Source organism: Mus musculus, chromosome 13, assembly GCF_000001635.26.
Source record: "Mus musculus strain C57BL/6J chromosome 13, GRCm38.p6 C57BL/6J".
Classification (NCBI taxonomy): Eukaryota; Metazoa; Chordata; class Mammalia; order Rodentia; family Muridae; genus Mus; species Mus musculus.
Genome location: NC_000079.6, coordinates 29821765 through 29837634, shown reverse-complemented (window position 1 = coordinate 29837634; position 15870 = coordinate 29821765). Strand labels below are relative to the sequence as shown.

Here is a 15870-nt window from a genome sequence, read left to right as displayed (position 1 = left end):
AGGGTACCACACACAAAATAGGAATTTTTAAAATGTGCATTATATGTGGGTTAGTGATCAAGTAGAACTGACTTTTGAATATGATGAATGTTAATAATTGCTTTCCAACTTTAACACAGAAGTCTATTGTAACAGTGAACTAAGTGGTATGTATGCATGTGAACGTCTGGAGCTTTCAGTAGAGTCCTATTTAGGTGCTGTCAGGTCCACTTGGCTTAGTCTTGACATGTCTGAGATAAGATCGCACGCCATCACTCTTCCTGACATGGACACTTTTACAAATGGTATTGAATCAGAAATCCAGTTTAATCCATTCTTATTAAATTGGAAGCAGTAATTGCTTTCTGTTTAATGGGCTGGAATTGACTGTAGCAATCTCGATGGACCTTTAAACTTGATAAAATACGGTTACATATGTTCCTGTTGGTTTGTGTGCTCATCAGGGTAGGGTTTAGCGTGTTCCTTGTGTTCAGAAGTTGAATTATTTGCAATGGTGGTAAAGGGTATAGTAGAAGGTGGGGAGAAGAATGGCATTTTCTCATTCCCCCCCTTTTTATTTCTCAGGGAATAAAACAGAGAAATAAATCTAAGGGCCTTCAGAATGGAATTTTCACCTACCACTCAGAAATAGGGAAGGCGATTATCTCTAGAGAAGACCTGGCGGGCGCACACCGGCCCCTGAGGAGTGAAGGCGAGCTGTGGGGAGCCACAGCCTTCCGACAGTTAGGCTTTCATTTAGTGGTCTCTAAGTCTCTCCATCCATGTCTGTTTCTAGTGACAAGGCTTGCCATTGGACTGAAGATGTTTCTGAGGTATTTAACAATCGTTGTTATGATTTGCTTTCATAGAAGAGCAGTGTCCAGTGTAAGATAGCTTCTCCTGTATCCCAGTTCCAGCAATGCTGGGTCTGGCCCGGCTCTTTGTGTGCTGCAGGCCAGCACTTAGCAGATGCCCTGTGTCCCCAGCCCCAGAGCAGCACTCAACGCACCCTTCAGCTTCTGGCTTTGTTTTGTTTAATTTGTTTTCTGTTGCTGTCTTGGTAACCTTATAAGGTGTCTCCATTTTGATAGCTTTTAGCTGTGATTTAAAAAGTCATTCTCTGAAGAACTATTGGCTGATGGTAATTTGAGTAAAATTGACAATGAGTAATTCAAGGGCACGGGCAGACCACTGTCATATCTTCTGCTTTCCACGTGAGAGCTGAATTGTTAGCAGACAGAAATGAAGGCCTGAACTCTGAGGGTGTCCTAGAGAAATATGTTGTGATTTCATAAAACTTTGTGAAATTATTGAAAAAGAGTGAAGGTGGTGTACAGACCTCATCAGTTTAAGGCACAGATCCTCGAGTGGGTGAGCTTGAAGCTTACCCGTCACAGCTCACTGTAGCCTCTTGTGACTTAGGCCAGGTGTGAGGCAGGTGCAGGCTGCAGTGATGAAGGCTGAGATCCCCTCCGCAATAAGGAAAAAGCTTTTTGCAGTTTTCAGTGATGAACCCCCCCATTGTCACATACATAAATATTGTTTTGAATACATGCTTTAATATTTTTGAAATGTAAATACCTTTATGAATGCAGTTAATGTTTATATAGTCATGTAATAATTTAATTAATAATAAAAACATTTTTTTGGCACATGTATGATAAAAACATTGTAAAAGGAATAAAATTATTTTTTCAAAATTGTGTATAGAAATGTGTGCATTACTTATAACAATTATGACTATATGGTTATATAATTGTAATGAATTAGTGTTGGAATTTGAAAACTAGTATTGTGACCCAGCAGTGACTGGCTCAGAGGTGTTTTAGAACTCAGTCAATAAAGCTTTCTCAGCTCTTTGAAGAGAGGGGTTCAACCCAGTGGAACTTCAGTAAACACAAACATGAGGTTCGACAATACATGTAAGAGTGTGTAGTTAAGGGGCTGGTGAGATGGCTCAGTGGGTAAGAGCACCCGACTGCTCTTCCGAAGGTCCAAAGTTCAAATCCCAGCAACCACATGGTGGCTCACAACTATCCGTAACGAGATCTGACTCCCTCTTCTGGAGTGTCTGAAGTCAGCTACAGTGTACTTACATATAACCAATAAATAAATCTAAAAAAAAAAAAAAAGAGTGTGTAGTTAATACATTGATTGAATGTAAGTTATGTAAGTTAAAGACTGATAGCTTGACTTGCCTCATCTGCTGTGCCTTCCTCGTATGCATTCAAGGTGTTTCTGGACGCCTTCGTGCAATTACAGAGCAACCCAAAAGATGGCACTATTGACCTGCGTTAGCATTTTCATTTGCTTTTTTTTTTTTTTTTTTTTTTGGATGGGAAAAAAAAGTGTTGGATGTCTTATCTGCAAATGTCTTAAATTGAGGTTATATTTTTTACATTTAATTTTCTGTTTTGTAAATGGATCCTTAATTCATGTAAGGCTTGCTGGGACCTGATTTCATTTTTATTTTGAAATGGTTTGGAAATTTGGTTATTTAACAATCATGTTGTAGATATAAACTATATAATCCAATATAATTAATGATAAAACCTTGTCTTAATGTGACAGCTAATGTTTCATAGGAGACATAGTTGCTGTTGTATAGCCAAAACCATTAATTTTTTGAAGTCTCTAAACCAGTCCAGTGATTAAAACATAGCAGGCATAAATAAACAATTTGTGTGGCTTTCAGGTCACACCACTCTGGCTTATCCATTTTGGAAAGTCATTTTATATTAACAGGACTTTTGAAAATTTAGTAAAACCTTTCACTGTTTCTGTGTCCTCTGGCTGTAATGTGATAGAAGGAGAATCTAGGGTCTATGAATAGCTTTTCTAGGTGAGAAATACAAAATTAGATAATGTGCCTCTGGCTTGATGGCAGGCTGCTTTCAACAGCAGCATGTGTTTGTATCCATCATCATGCAGTTGAACCCCTTCCGAAGTCATCTTGAAAAAAGATTTATTTTATATTTAATTGTGTGTAGGTGTATGCACATGTGAGTGTGTGTATCGTGTCAGTCTGTGCACAACATGTGTGCTGGTGACTGCAGATGTCAAAGGCATCAGATACCCTGGAGCTGGAGTTATGAACCTGCCTGATGTGAATGCTGGGACCCCAGCCCAGGTTCCCTGCAAGAGCAGTGTATGCTTTTAAATGCTGAGCCGTTTCGCCAGCCGCAGATACTCAAAGGTGACCCAAGTGTGATGGTACAAGTAGGACGGTCTTATGTCCAGTCAAAGGTATCTGTGGCTGTTTCCCGCTTGTACACTTGCCAGGGATTTTTACTGGAAGTAAGAAAGCACAGACTACTTATCCAGCTTTTTTGTGAGATGAGTGGCCCTTGTTTTGGGACCAAGGTCAGAAGTACAGGACCTTTCGGGTTGTCCTTTACTGCCCTTTATTGGAGTGGGGAAATTGTTTTGAATCTGCATCAATTTTATGTTTCAGCTTTTATGTATTTCTCCCCAAATTACTTTTTTACAAAAAGGTTAGTATGCCTTAAAAATGAAGATTTTTGCACCTTATTCCATTAGACCCCATTCTTACCTCCCTGACAGGACAGTCTCACTCACCACCTGTGTGTAGTTTCAGGAGTGACAACGCCTCTGCAGCGAGACGTTTGTTTTTATGCTCATGGTGACAGATGTACAGTCCCTGTGAATCTTCACTCTTCTTGCCGCCTCTGTTGATGCCAGTAATGTGATGCACATGTGATGTGCCTGAATTGCTTAGCAGTGCGCGGTTAAGGGAGAGGTTGGTTCCTCAGCAGCAGCTCCAGTGGGCACTGACTGACAGCCATCTCGACGTTCTCTAGGATTTGACAGTGGCCTTGTGAGTGGAGAACAGTCTGAGAAGTTAAGGGGTTGCATTCTGAGGTGGCTGCTTTGGAGGACTTGCTTGGGACTGCCTGCCTGCCTGCTGCATGAGCAGTGCTGTCCTTAGGGTGACTCTAGCTCATTCCTCTCTTCTTGGAGATGGGAAACTCTGTGGACTTGGTAGATAACAAAGGGTAGTTCCTGCATGACTCTTGTAGGGAAAATAGAAAACAACAACAACAAAATGCACTGTTTTTTTTTTTTTTAAACCTTTATTCCTAGACAAATGGACAATATCAGCTAATGTTTAAAACATGTGTTTACAAATTTCTTCCACCCATCTCAAGCCCTATGCCCAGGCTGTCTGGATTCAAGTTTGTATCTCAGGGTAGGAGTGGAAGTTATCAAAGGTGGTAGTAGACTGGCAACATTTCCTCAAGTAATCCAATCAAACAACATTATATATTTGTTGTGATTAAAAGATGTGCTGTGCAGATTCTTGCCTGGCTTGCTTCTGTAGCTGTCTCATAATAATGTGTTAATTTATGCTGATGGTCTTACCTCGTGACCCTTCTGTGTGGCATAGATATGTTAATATGTTCTAGCTTTTTAATTTCCATCATCCCTGTTGCTTGAATCTGCTTGTTAGTGCCCACTACCATTTATACTAGTCTGTGTCAAGGCCTGGCAGAGGACAAGAAAAATGTATCTCAGAATCAATTTCTTTAAGCATGCATTAGTAATGGAAGAAATTATAAGATAGACATAATTTTAATAAGACAGTTATGTCTGAACATTCATTGCAAATAGTAAGTACTCTTACTACCGCCAGCTCATAATTAAGAAAGGGAGTCGGGTCATTGGCTGTATTAAGCAAAGGCTTATGAACATCTTTTGATATTATTTTAATGTCAGTGAGAAAGTATCACAAGACAGAAAAGTAGGTATCACAGGCAGTTCTAAAGAAGCTAGCACCTTGATTATACCTATGTTTCTATTCCTTAACTGGAGAGTCATGTACTTAAATATTGCACAATATATGGTGGAGAAATTGAGGACTTTATGTAGAGAAAGGGCAAATCTGATCAAAGTTTAAATATTTAGATCTGTTACAGTGAAAATTCCATAGGGGAAATTTATAGACCTTATATACAATTTTTTATTTTGTCAACAGAATATTTTTATCTTTATTATAGAAAATATACTTAGGGTATTTCCTCCTTATATTTAGCCTTTTATATGGTAGGGACAGTAACTACTTTAGTTCTGTCTTAAAACTGTTTCTTCTCTAGCCTTTGATTAACTATTACTCTTAAGGATGCTGATAAATTTAGACACTGATAAAACCTGGGGAATGCTGTCATAACAATGACGCCGGCTTCTCTAGACCTGTGATTCTTCATGTTGAGGATGGTTGCTGTAATGACTAGTAAATGACTGCCAGGCATTAGCTATTATGCTTTAATGAAGAAACTTCCCATCTATGATGTTTTAAATTCCAGTACTTTACATGTACTCGCAATACTAATGAAATTTGAATCAGACACGTATTTAATCGGTTTGGACGTATTTAGATGTCTTTTAGTTGTATGTGTTTCACTCCTGTGTATCTTTGTCTGTGGTGAGTGTGCATTAGGAAGTGAGGCAAACTCTGATGGCTTCTTTGGGTAGTCAGTGAGTCAGATGAGAAATGTGGGATTAGGTGTCAGAGGATATGGGGGTCTTGTTCCAAAAATGGTTGGTAGTCAGTGAGCTTCCTCATCTTTTCTCAGGTTTTTAATTCTCACAAATGAATCATGTTGACTATGGCAGAAGTGAGAGGCCCGGTGATGGCTCTTCCCACGCAGTGTGTAACTTTGCCTGAGGTGAAGCACTTGATTAGAACTGTCAAGTGTGAAGCTCTATTGGAATCTTCTTCTTCCCTCGCCTGCCCTGGCCCACGCAGACCCCAGTCAGGTCATTCCTTAGCAGCGCTGTGGCCTCCATCCTCTCTTTCCCACTCCTAGACCACACTGCCCTTGTTTATGCTTTGCTTCTTACTAGGACGAGCCCGAGTAAGGGCCAGTCTTCTTCTTTTGTGTTCCCAGCACAGACCATACTTTTCCTTACAATAAGCACTTGATTAGGATTTTAATGGCTTATATTAATATTCATGCCATTTAATGGGGAGCAAACAGAGCTTGTTATATAAGTGTTTTCTTCTTCTTTTTGTGCTCTTCTTGTTTGTTGTTAGGTACAGGACAAGGAATGACTTGGTATAATGCCTGAGCAAATGCAGTTTAGCGTGTTTGTAGTTTGTAGTTAGCTCTTAAGTTTTTGAGACCCTTTCTTTGAACAAACAAGTAAAATGGCTTTGTAGTCCTTTTCAGATGTTGTGATTCATGGGCTGTGTAAGGCTAGACTTCATGCTCACAGTGACTCAGTAAAAAGGCACATAGTTCTTCGTTACTTTTCTCTGTTGCTTCTTTTCATCTTCTGTACTTACTCCTTGTGGCGTCTGGCCAGTGTTGGGCATTTCTTTCAGACTTGTCATTCCTTCTGTACCGGCCAAGCAAATGCTTTTGCTCTGGTCAGGAACATTTCTAGTGAGTTAGGTTTTATTATTGGTACAGTCATGGACCACCTGATCAATCCCTGTGTGTCACAGTAATGAGTGTTTACCGCCAGCCACCAGATTGTTTGGCTTGGGACTCTGATGTTTTAATCCTCCTGATGGTTTTCAGTGTGGACATTTTTTTTTTTCTTTCTGAATGTAAAACTAACCACCAAATACATTCTTCAGCCACAGCTGTTTTTATGTGGCTCAAGTTCTAGAAAGAGTGATATATTGAACTTAAATACGTATGTAGGTGAGAGGGGGGAAATGCACAAACATAGTGTTAGATTGTGCAGGAATGGCCAACTTACCCTGTGGCCTTAGTGACACCATCTTATCTTCCCAAACCACAAGTTATTCATAAATAAGATGAACACATGACGTCCAGTGTGCTCAGACTCTTTATAGATTCATTTATTCACTAGATATATGTGCATCACAGGCCTGTTATGCTGTGTATTCAACCAAGGAGACAGATCTGCCCTCACCCTTGCAAGAAGACTTCTATTTCCCTTCTCTCTGTCCACCTGCCCTTCTCTCTTGCTTGCTTATCTGGTCAGTGGGTAGATAATGAGGAAATGAAGCAATGTGGAATGATTAATTACAAATTTACAGACTCTGTCTGCTCTTATGTACAAAATGGATTGATGACTTTTCGTGTGCATAAATGGTCTATAAAGACAGTGGCTTATATTTGCTTTAATGTTTTTAAAATGAAGTGGATTATCTGGTAGTGGTAAACTAATTAGGTGCTTTTTAAAGTGAGAAGATGAAAGGCTTAGCTGTTTAAGTTTAGGTCTAGTATATATAAAACAGGAAAAAGATTTATTCTTGACATTGAAAAGCAACTTTAAAAAAAAGCATGGGAACTGGGTAGTTATTCATACAGTTGTGGATAATGAAGATCAGAAGTAATTTTATTTTGGGGGGAAAATCATCTTTGGTATAAGTCAGGCCTCCTATTTTGAACATTTTACCCTTATTCTGGAGAATTGAAATTTATTATGTTGCAAATGGGAAAATTAATTTGAATGGAGTTAATACAAATGAAAGGAATAAAATACCAGTTAATTGAGAAATAGGCTAAGGTCTTCAAACTGAGAACACGTTTCTTTCGTGTATTCAAGGTCTAGAAGGAAGTCTGAGTCTGTGCAGGTTAGCTCACTAGCACTTAACTGTGTTGGCAGAAGCCAGGTTGGCGTCCAACAATTTATTTCTCTGACTTCTCCGAAGATACTGATGAAAGCAACTAAATTTATTGGTTATTAGGTGGCAAGAGTAAGTTCAATTTTCTCTATACTTGTGACAATTAGAGGTTGGTTCTAGCATATCTAATGCTCGAGTTTCAAGGCTACCTCTATTTGAGAGCTGTTTGGGGGAGATAACCTTGTACCACATCCATTTTAATGAGTGCATTACTCTTACCACCTGCTGAAGCCGACTCGGAGTGACTACTGACCTGAAGTGAATGCCTGTGTTCAATATTAATATGGCATGTCTGAATCCAGACAGCAATCTTTCATTCTGACATGCACATAGTCAAAGTAAATTAATGTTTAAAACCTGAACACTCTAAGTTCAGCCAGTGTGTGCGTTCCATAATAATCCTTCAGACGCAGTTTACATAGAAATGTTGAGTGCTTTCTAATACTTTATTTATCATACACATGGGCCTGTACTGCTGCATTTGTAATGAGGTTCATTCTCCTGCTGTTGCGAGTCACATGTTTTGCATTGGTAACAAAAGTAATTTCCTTGTTTTTAGATTTATTTATTTTAGGTAAAGTTAATATTTTAAAAACGTATACACATGCTCTGTAGGACAGTCACATTTCAGTTGTGTTATGGTAGTTCCATACTTTTATTTCTGCTCATATCACAGTCTTTGTTGACAAAGCCAATGCAGTGAGCTCTGGAGCAGGTGTAAGTCTGGGCTGAGAGGACTTTCCTTCCGTGCATACCGTTTTGTTTTTGATTTTATTGGTTAAAAACCACCCATGACAGATGTAGTAATAGGGAAATTATATTAACATTTAAGTATTAAATTAGCTAGTAGCCAGAGCCTCCTCCTAATATGATGACAGTCCGTAAGTTTGGGATCCTAAGGACCACATTGCATAACACATTGTTGCACATTTCCTGTTGGCCTGTTTTCCTTTTAAGTGTGTTAGCTCAAATGTTGGAAATTTCCATTACGCATTTCAGTGTTATCATTATACTTTTCAGTTCTATGGTTGATATTTATGAATGAAGATATATGTATATAGAACAGATACTACATTTGATTTTAGCCACAAGGCCAAGAAGTGATATATTTTGGTAGGTTAATAGCCAATTAAAAAAAGGATATATGTAGAAAAATATATATGTAGATATGTATATGTGTATATGTTTACGTATATATATATATATGTACACACACACATATATGCAATGGCCATAATGAGAATTTTGTGATAACATCTTTGAATTTTAATTTCAATAGAAAAATCTAATGTTATATTATTAGTAAACATATTTCAGCTAGAAAGTTTTTCATGCTACAAAATGGTAGTGGATAGAAGTGAACCTAGTATATATTCAAAGAAAATATGCTATGTTGTAATGTAGCATATAAATATAGCATGTAAAATATGCTATATTTAAATGTAAATATTTTAATTTACATCAATATGATGACTTGGACATTATCTTAGAGTTATGAATGCCATAGTTTTGCTCTGAAAACAAAATTAGGTTTGATTATATTTTACAGGATTTGTGTTCAGAAATAAATTCACTATTTCATTTAGGATACAGAATATCAAATAATACTGAAAATACCTATTCTTTTATGAGTATTGGGTATCTAACATCAGGAAAATATGTGCCTTACCCATGGTATACTGGTTTAGATTGGATTTGAAAACACTGTGCAGAGAACACCTATTGTTTCTGCAGAATGCTGTATGCCCCATAGAGGTGACCTCTGACCCACTGCTCTTGCAGTAGTAATGGATTTGCACTGATTGGAGCATAGTCTCCCACTAGCTCCTGCTTTCAGTTCGTATGTGTAATAGCTGCCCAGCACAATCAAACATTTGCTTTGTGGCTGTAGAAGGCAGTGTGACAAGCTGGCTGAAACCAATTCACATTTGTAACCCTGACTTGGTGATATTGTGCTTTTACTATTGAATTAGTAAGCTATATGTGGGTAAATTATCTTTGATGAGTACTCGTTCTTGTTGAGCTGCATGGAGAGTTTTGCCCACATGTAGGGTTTTATAGAACATCGTACTAGCTTAGATTAATTGGAGGATCAGCATTGAACACCACCTTTTTTCCTAGTCAGAGACTTGGTGAATAATTTCCAACGAAAAGTGGGCATGATGCTTTTATTGGCTCTGTTATTACCAATCTGATTCTAATGTGCTTTGATAATCTTTCCAGGGAAAATGGCAATCATATTTGCCCCTAGACAGTAAGAAGTAATTCTAGTTGAGGTAATATGGAGTCCTCAGAAGTTGAACCACTTTGATAGAAGCTATCCCTATGCCTTCCTTCATAGAGACGTGACAGGGCAGACATCTTTAGTGTAAAGTGGCTTGTAGCTGATGATGATTCTCACCACATGCAGCCTTAAGCACTGACATCAGAGGACTGGTTACTCAGAGCAAAATATGTGCATGATCACATAGAATCAGGGTTAATGTTGATGAAGGGGTGCCATGTTTCTGCTATGGTCTGACAGTCATGACCTACATTAAAAGAGCCCTGTGGGTCTGTCTGGTATATTTTTTCTTGATGTCTGGGTGGTTTATTTCAGATGCTCGTCAGTTTTGTTATAGGTTATTATTTGGGGTCCTTGCTGGGTTTTCAGGTGTTCCATACATAATACTCTTTGCTGTTACATTGTCTTGAGGGAGCTGCTGTTTTATGATCTGTAAACAGGCTTTAGTTTTGAAGGATAAGCAATTTTGGGGACATTTGCCACTTGGTGTTGTGTTGTGTTCAGTTGGTAGATTATTTTAGAGTAGAATAGACACTAGCTTTTCAACCAAGATTCCAGATTTGGCTCAAGTAGTTCATCCTGTAGTGAGCTCTTCTGGGAAAAGCAGTTTGGGAATTTCAATTCAAGAACATTTTATTTAAGAAAAATCCAGATGAGTGGCTTATTTTATAATATAACAACTAAACAGATTTTATAAGATAGAAATTTGCAAATATTTCTCTTTTAGCTGGTAAAGGGCGGGGGCGGGGGGGAAGGAAGGTAATGGTTTTTAAAAGTGTCATTTTGAACACTTTGCTACCACAGAAGCAAAACTCAGTGCCTGGTAAAATTGTATTTTTTTTTGAAGTTATATTTAATTTTGGCCACATCTATCTTAGTTAGTAGCTTAAAGGATAAACAGTTCAAACAGCAAGGCAAAAGCAGTTTGTATTTTGTCAGTTTTCAACTTTAGATATCAGTAAATCATTGCTGTAGCCTTCTTTATCTTTTGTTTGCACAAAAAACCTGTTAGAATTCTGTCTGGGGGACCATCTGCTGTGGTTCCCAGTCTCGTCAGTGTGATAAGGGATAAGCTGTATAAACAGGGCACCACAAAAAAGAAAAAGAAAAAAAAAAAAAAGGGAAAGCTTGCTTTAGGAGTGGGGAAAAGTGTGAGGCTGTTTTAATTTTATAACATAGCCACAGAAAGTCAGAGGCTCATAGTCTGCCAGGATGGAGGCTAGGATGTATTTATTCAGAAAGCACAAGGCCTAGACTGTGTGGTTTATCTTCTCGTGAAGTTAATATTGTCTTTCTTTTTATTAGAGTATTACTGCTCTGGAGGCTGAAGCTTTTAGAAGTTCTCTAAGTACACTTGAGCATAGCTCTTGACATTGTGATATTTTCCAGATTGTCTTCTTGGGTTTTGGATTTTTTTTTCTCTCCTAGCCATTACTTTTTCTCTCAGTTGAATCCTCAGAAATCATCCTTTCCCTTTTTCATTTGCAATGAGGTCATGGTGCTTCATGAGGAGCAAGCCAGTCATTTCCATGGCAACAAGCTCTATCAAAACATCACAAGTCTATCTTGCCCCTTACCTTTAAACTAAAGTACAAAAAAGGGGGGGAAGGAGGAGGTGGGGGAGTAGGAGGGGGAGGGGGAGGGGGAGGGAGCTGTAGATGTCTGTATAAGGGACATATTTTACATTGAGCTTCTGCAGTAGAGCAAACATTGATTTCTAATATCATTATCTCTGAGAATAGTGCAGTGTTACAGTGCAAACATGTCCCGCCATGGCTCTGAGACGCCCACTGATGCTTTGCTGCTCTGGTCTGGGTAGTCATTTTGTGTTAAGGTAATAGAATTTTGTTGATGGAATAGTGACACTTTGCACTTTGAAATGAGCCCAGAACCTTCTCAGGCATTTTGTCCCATTTTTTTATCTGGTGGTGTTAGTGGTGTGCTGTGAGTTTGTGTTTATGGGCTGGGCGAGCAGCCTGTGGTTGCTCACTGGTGGTCAGGCATTATGAAGTATAGCACAGTCCTTTGTCCTTGAGGTGGTGGGGATTGAACCCATGTCACTGGGTGCGAGAGGCATGTACTTTATCCCTAAGCTGCATCCTACCACCTAAAATCATGCTTTGGTTTGTTTTTCGTTTTTTGTATTTCCAAAATATCCAAATTCATTGGGTGTGATGAATTCCTAAGTGATGTCAGTGTCATCGGTGGCAGTTTGCTAAGTAGTCCCAATTCCTTCTGGTAGCTGGCCATTGGCAGATGCAGGTTCTTCTGTTCCGATTTTAATGACTAATATTAGCTCTGAAATCACACACTACACAGTACAGGGTAAGGGTGTGTGTTGCAGAATGACTAAAGGTCAGAGGTGATGACATTCAGTATCTTATGGAGGCAGACGGAGGACTGGCACCGCCGCAGTCGCTGCGAGGGTCCTGAGATAGTAATGAGCCCAGCTGAAATCAGCTCAGAACATTTTCATGAGTTTATGAGATTTTATGGTGAGTGGCTTTTTTTTTTGTTTGTTTGTTTTTGGCCAGGGTTTTATTGTGTAGCTCAGAGTCCTCCAACACCAAACCTTTCTTCAGTTTCGTGAGTGCTGGACTTGCAGGCCTGTCCCACCTTGTCCGGCTCAGTTGTAATTTTATTAACTTGAAGTATTTAGACTATTTCAGGATTGTCTTAGTTCTACCATAGCCTTTCTTTCCACCCTTGAGTTTTTAGGGAGTGCCCAGCCCTGGCAGCTTATGCACTCAGAGCCATTCCTGGGCTCTGCTCACCTGACTGCTTCCACTGTGGCTCAAGCCATGCTGGAGGCAGGAGCTTGATTTTTGCTGTGTAAGCAAGCATCCAGCATTGAGGAGCAAACGTCCAGTGAGTTCCCTTAGAGAGTAATGGCCAGCAGGCCTGAAGCAGCTGTTTCTAGCAGACGTTTCCTATGGAACATAAGGCAGATTACATTTTTTCTTGTTTTGTGTATAAAATGAAGTCAGAATAAGTTCTCCGTAGCCACTTTGTAACCGTTTGCTTCGTTGATGTTATTGAGACAAGGTCCTGATGTGTAGCTTCAGCGGGCCTGTTGTATGCTGTGTAGCCTCGTTTGGCCCTTTGTTTGCAGCAGTCCTCCTGCCTCAGCTTCCTGAGTGCCGGGATTGGAAGTATGAGTGAGTGTTCTCGAGTGCTGTGGTGGGATCTTTTCAAGCTGTTCAGACCCCACGTGTGTGTTCTGAGATGCTCCTCCTGCGTCTCTGCTCTGCATTACTCTTCAGCTGTGATGAACTAACTAGACTTAAGCTGTCTGTACGGGAAAGAAGCTGTGTGTGTGGGGGAGGGGGTGGGGTGGGGGTGGAGAGAGCTTTCAAAGTCTATAGACACTGTCACATTAAGGTTTTATTATGAAGTATTTTCTAGAGAAAAGCATTAAAAAACAAGATGCAGAGTATATACAGTCTACCCAGCTTTAGAAAGAAAACATTCCTATGTGCCAACCTCTCACCCCCCCCCCCCGCCATGTCCGAGTGTGGCTGTGCACGAAGTACAGTTTTCATTCTCTCTGTCTTGTCGACAAGCTCCAGCCTTCAAAGGGACTCTTCCCTGCTCGCTGTGGCACAGCGCTACCCCAGGCCTCTGTGTGCTATTGAACCTGCCAGTGTGTAGTAGTGTGTTACAACCATCTGTTCAGTTGTCTGTCACCTCCACCAGGCTGAACTTGGGCTTTGTGTTCTCAGCTCTGCTCATAATAGCCGCAGTGGGATAGGTGCTGTTGTGTGAAGGAGTGAATGAACGAGTAGGTGCAATTCTCTTCTAGCAAACGCCCTCCTAGCATGGGGTTCTGTTTAGCAAATCTGTTTCCTTGTCTGGCCCATAGTTAGAGGGTCTTGCTACTCTGATTTGAGCAAACTGAATTAAACCTAAAGTCCTGTAGAACAGGTGCATTTACAAACTTCTGCTCACACAGCTGCTGGGCTGTTTAATAAAATCATTGCTGTTTGGATTGGCTATTCAGTCTTTCTTTCTGTTGACTGCATTAGTCTCGTGGTCTAAGCAGCACTGCAGACTAGAGCAGATGAGGGGAAGAGGGAGCTGCTGCTCCTGGCTGACCGCTGGGATGCTGGGATGCTGGGATGCTGCGGAGATGGAGGGGAGACGTTTCTTCGTTAGCTGTAGATAGAATATGGACGATGCAAATATTTGCCCTTCTTGGACCCCCAATCCTAAGTCTTTGACTCAGCACTTCTCGTTTGTTCTTACGTGCTCCCCAGGTTGCTGTTTACTGTTTCTGCTCTGCAGGATTCTAGTAGAGAAGCTGTATCTCATTGCCTTTGCTGTTCAGGGTTTGAAAGTTTAGGTAAAATTATATCCCACAAAAGGGACACATTTCAAATTTTTCTTTGCATTATTTATATTGTATGTGTGAGCAAATGTGTTTGCATGCATATAGATGACAGGTGTGTGTGGAGGTCAGAGGACAACTGTTAGGAGTCAGTTCTTTCCTCCTACCATGTGGGTCCCAGAGATTGGACTTCAGTCATCAGGCTTTATAGTAAGCATTTTACCCTGAGCCATCTAGCTCATTAGCCCACTCAAAATTTTTGATATTTATTGATATTTTAGACAAAGTCTTGCTGTATATCCCACACTGTCCTGTAATATATTATGTAGTTATAGTTCTCTCTCCTGCCTCAGCTTCCTGACTGCTGCTATTGGACCTCTTAAAACTTTAAATGTATAATTAACAAGTTGTTCCATTTTCTGGGCCCATGTTAGTATTGCTCCAAACAAGGTGGGAAACATTTCCATATTCTAGAAAATATTTTGTCATAGACATATTTCCAGTTTAGAAAGGAGAGAGAATAAGTGTATACATGCAGGTGTTAACCTTCATGGTGTGTCTTTCCATCCTAGGTTAACCTACTTAGAAAAATCCCTCATCGCCCTGCCCACAGGTGCCAACATAATCTAACAGTTTCTCATGGAGAGTCTTCCCCAGTGAGTGTAGATTGTGTCAGGTTGATGATTAGAAGTAGCCAGAGTTGTTGTTTGAATTAGTATCAGCTTACATTCTTGGATATTAGCGCCAAACAGTGCTCACAGGTGTCACTGTATTGTGCTTGCAAAGCCAGTGTGCACTCAGTCCCCCAGGCAGACCAGTCTGGTCAAAGTCTTGACACACAGTGATGGTCTTAGTGTTTGCCAAGAGGACTCCTGTATCTCATTCTGAGTCCCCTTGTTTCCCTGTGAACTCAGCACGGGGTATTGATGAGCCTAAGTCCTAAGCCAGAAGTGCCCTGGGGAAGGAAGACTCAGGCTAGATTCTGCTCTGAGGCTGTAAGGATGAAGAGGGTGTTGGATCCCTTGTAGTTGGAGTTACAGGTGGTAGTGAGCTGTCTGCTATGGGTGTTGGGAGCCAACTAAGGTCCTCTGAGAGAGCAGCAAGTGTTCTTGGGTACTGAGCGCCCTCTCCATTGACAGCTTCACGTTGAAGGAGTCATACATCTGTACTGCTTGCTTTGCTGGCTAGCATTTGCCAAACAGCTTATCCAGTGACATCTCTGATTTCCATATGTCAATTCTCAAAACCCTGAGAACTGGGAAATGTTTCTTTTTTCATTCTACTTTCTACACATGAAAGGACTGGGTCAAAGTCACAGAGACAGTATGGGTGGAGCTGTGTTTGCATCTGGACAGTGGTTTTCTGCCTGTGGTGTGTGTTCATCATGCTGTGTGCCTCTGTTTGCCCCCATACCTAGCCTACTTCTTGATCCGGGAAATGTGGTTAGTAGAGATTCACAATATCAAACAGATGTAAGGATTAGAACTTCTTTATAATGTGTGTCAGTTTAAAAAACATGTCTGAGAATGGTATAGTTTTTCTTTGCAAGTGGGGGCAGGATACTTAGGAAGGGCTGCTTTTCAATTTGTACTCTCTGGCCCCCGGAGTCAATTGAAATACTTTAAGCCTCAACAAGCTAGTTGTTAACCAGTTTAG

General features: G+C 40.2%; 1 protein-coding gene and 1 pseudogene across 5 annotated transcripts in view; one reads left to right on the top strand and one right to left on the bottom strand.

The window, feature by feature from the left end:
* The window catches only part of Cdkal1 (CDK5 regulatory subunit associated protein 1-like 1), a 663938-nt gene that overhangs the window by 18049 nt on the left and 630019 nt on the right, over positions 1-15870 (top strand). The window lies entirely within an intron of this gene.
* Gm52084 lies at positions 8627-8708 on the bottom strand (annotated as a pseudogene).